Here is a 4,015-nt window from a genome sequence, read left to right as displayed (position 1 = left end):
TAAGCTCACTTCTTGAAATAATACTTAATTTATTATTTACATTTATTTACCAAATTTTGAGAGTTCTGGAAAGATTAATATCTCAGTATTTATTAGTAAATAGTTTGCTCATCCTATAATATAAACTGACCACTGGTATATCAAAATACCAACAAGTGTAGATTCATGTGGTTCTGATAAATTGTCCTTTATAATTTTTTCAAACCTCTTTATCTGGAAATAATTTCAGACGTGGAAAAATTACAAGATTAAGGATAGCATAAGGAACTCTTCATCTTTACTTATGTTCATGTATTATTAACATTTATCTCAGTGTCATTATCATTTATATACTGTGTGTGTGTCTGTATATAAATGATTTTTTTTTTCTGAACCATTTGAGAATAAGTTATGTATGTATCATCACTGTCTACATCTAAATACTTGAGTGTGTGTTTCCTAAAATCAGGAATATTCTCTTAACATAACCACAATATAACATCCAACTTCAGTAAATTTAACATCGATACTTACTTTTATCTAATTTACATTCAAATTCCTATTTTGTCAGTTGACCCATTAGTGTCCTTCGTAGCATTTTCTATAAATTAAATGACAGAGAATGATGAAAGTGTAAGATGAAAGAAAGCCTCTTCAGATCTGGTATTTCAGCACCTTTCGAGGTGAATCAGAAAGTGCCAACTAGACGAAGGGGGTTCACTGGTCTGGCGGACAGAGGTTTGGAGGAGGAGGCGGGACCGCGCTCTAGCCCAGTTCCACAGATGTGACCGAATGGACCCCCACGTCCACCACATCTTCTCACCCTCTGTGAATTTAACGGGGGCTGTACAACCAGTCATCTGTTGTGAAGGGTGTTACTAAGATTGACACGGTGAGGATACCGGGCTCAGAAGAAAATGTCGTGAAAATAGAAGAGTATCTGCTTCTTTCTCTCCTGTTTCTGACTAACGTATTTTCATGTGATATGCCTGAATGCCAAACAAAGGGAGATTTAGAAAGATCCTGTAAGCTGTTTTCCTGCTAACGGAGCAAATGAGAGGTCTTAAAACAACTTCTTCCCATCTGTGTTTCCTTTCCATCTGGAAGTGTGCCCTGCGCTTCCCGAGGGGAAGCAGACCTGCAGCCTTCACTTGCAGGGAGCCATTAGCGAGCTTTAGATGTTTCCCATCAAATTCCCTAGGCCCCTGAATCCGTTATGATCCATTGTGATGATGAACCAAAGCAAAGAGACTGTACCGTTTGCAATTTTTTAAAAAAGGGAGTTCTGATTTTAGAGGGTTGCTCTGAGATTTGGGGTGTAGCTCTCATTTTTAAAATGCTTTCTTTTCCTTCCATTTCTTTCTTCCCACTTCCTCCTCACCCTCCTTTCCTGGTATGCGCACAGTGCTTTGCAGACCACATTCTAAAAGAACTGGACCATTTTCCACTTGAGAAGAGAAGCGAGGTGGTCATTCTGTTTTCTGCTCACTCGCTGCCAATGTCTGTAAGTAAGAACATTTTGTTGGATGACCTAGTGGTAGGGGATTGGGTTGTTTTGTTTTCTAAATGTGTAAAATGGATCCAGCTTCTGTTATGTCCTCAGCCCACTGCAAGATTGAATTCTAAAACCCCACTCGGTACTAACTCACGTAGACTCATTTCTTGAAACCTCATAACAAATTATAATACTGTATCTTTCCTCTTTTCTTTAAAATGATAACTTGAGTATATAATAATTTATAGAATTTCTAATAAGTGGGATGGTTAAGAGAAGACTGCTTTCGACTGCCTGGTTGAAGGAGCTCAACCTGATGTTTCAGTGTGTTGAATTGTAAGGTCTCCATCCGGACTAAATACTCTTCATCTCATTCTTTGGTCCTCAGGACTTGATAGGGGCTGTTTGAATTCCAGCAGGCAAAGTTTTCAATTTGCTAAGACCAGTGACCCCATTTTGGCAAGTGAATGTAGAGTGTATCGAGTTGCGATCCGGTTGCTCCATAGTTAGTCATATTATACTAGGTTGTTCATTAAAATACTGCAATCTGTGCCACAGTTGATTGTGTCTTTGGAAACAAGAACGATCACGCTCGTGTGCTATGTGATATAGAGAAGTGCTTGGAATAAGTTACCAATTTCGTCAGCTCAGAATTAGCACCGGTCCGAAAAACATTGCTTTCCAAGCCAGAGAGGTGGAGAATTACGTTTTCTTAGATGCAGTTAAGGTTTTAAACTCATGGTTAGTGGAGTACACCTGAGTGTCTGGGGGGCCACTCTTCTAACGGGGCCTTACCGCCGCCTGCTGGTCACGAGGGTCACACCCTTGCAGCCTTCCCACTCAGCTCAGCCAGGCAGTTGCCATTTCAGCAGTAGGTGGCTCTGGAGATAAGTTTCTGTCTTGTGGAAGCCTATTTTATTTTAATTGCTTCATACTTTCTTTTCTGGTATGCGCCCTTCTGCCCCGCCCTCGTCCCACGTGTGATGGGACCCTGTCGGAGGTGGCAGAGGGGAAGCTCTTGAGCCGGCCTGGAGGAAACAGGTCTTTACACATGAACGCTGCCAGGTGCCGCCTTGCCTTCCCTCGCCCTGGACCTCACCTCCCTCTCTTTCCCTCGGACGGAGCATGCGGCTTCCAGGTTGTTTTGCTGCCCAAGGGTCCTGTGCGGGACCGAGGAACATCCTAGAAGTCATGGGGATAAGACAGGAGTAGGGGAGACGTGGGATTGTCGAGGAAGACACTGAGCTGGCAAGCTCTGCTCTTCCCCCACTTCCAATGACTTTTTAACCTTTGTATTTTGAAATAATTCTTAGACTCAAAAAGTGGCTCAAAGAGTGCAGAGAGTGCCCAAATACACCCACTCCGCTTCCTAAAGCATTGACGTCTTCTGTAACCGAAGTGTAGTTATCGCAACTAAGAAAGTGACGTTGGCACAATACTGTCTACACTCCAGACTTTATGTGGATCTCACCTGTTTTCCCACAGACGTCCTTTCGCCGTTCCAGGATCCAGTGCAGGATCCCACACTGTTTCCTCCGTAGTCTCCTACCTGTGGCGGTTCCTCAGGCCTTTCCTCTCATCACCTCGATACTTTTGAAGTTCTTTTGTAGAATGTCAGTTACTGTGTGCATGTCCCTGCACTTGATTTGTGGGATGTTTTCTCGTGATTGGATTGTGGTTATGCGTCATCGGCAGGAACACCACGGGGTGGGGGGGAACGCGCCCACCTTGGTGCCCCAGGTCAGGGGTCCGTGACGTCAGTATGTTTTACTGTTGGTGATGGGATCCTTGCTCACTTGTTTAAGGTGGTGTCTGCTGCATTTGTCCGTTGTTAAATTACTGTTTTTCTCTTTGTAATTAAAAATATCTTGGAGGAGATTCTTGGAGACTATGCAAATATTTTCTTGTTCCTCAGACTCTGCCCCTGATTTTCGCACCCATGGGTGGATCTTGCTGGTAGCAACTATTGCATTGCTGTCCCAATCATAATCGTAACTTCGTATTTCCCTCCTTCCTTCCCCGTTTAGGCTTCCCACCACTTTTTAACTGACCATTCATAATTTCACAAAATAATCCATCAGCATTTCATTTCAACAGTATTTACTGAGCAGCCACTGTATTTCAGGCACCGTCCCATCCACCATCACAGGATGTCTGGGTGAAGAAAACAGACAAAAGTCTTTGTCCTTGGAGAGTAAGGAGTAAAGATAATAAACATAACACAATGAAACAGTGTGGTAAATCAGGAAGGAATGGATGTTACAGAAGAAAATAGAGCAGAATAAGGACCTAGGGGGTCAGTACACACTAAATATTTAAAGCATTAAAATAAAATTTTTGTTGAACATTTTCAAAGGTATTAACAAGGGAATGTATATCAGAGTTTGCTGTGCACAAAGCATTTGTCTATAGTCCCACCGTGGTGGGAAGAGTGAGGGGAGAGAAAGAAGGGGAAGGTACAGGTCATATTCTTGAGGAGCCGGTAACCTGGCCCCATGTGCTGCTGCCTTCCTCCTCTTCCTCCTCCAGTGTTTGCCTGAC

At 42.9% G+C, this 4,015-nt stretch overlaps 1 protein-coding gene across 1 annotated transcript in view; it reads left to right on the top strand.

The window, feature by feature from the left end:
• The window catches only part of FECH (ferrochelatase), a 41,879-nt gene that overhangs the window by 31,958 nt on the left and 5,906 nt on the right, over window positions 1-4,015 (top strand). The window lies entirely within an intron of this gene.

Source organism: Propithecus coquereli, unplaced genomic scaffold (assembly GCF_000956105.1).
Source record: "Propithecus coquereli isolate 6110/MARCELLA unplaced genomic scaffold, Pcoq_1.0 Scaffold37, whole genome shotgun sequence".
In the NCBI taxonomy this organism is placed as follows: Eukaryota; Metazoa; Chordata; class Mammalia; order Primates; family Indriidae; genus Propithecus; species Propithecus coquereli.
The sequence above is the reverse complement of the archived record's forward strand: the minus strand, read 5'-3'. Positions and strand labels throughout refer to the sequence as shown.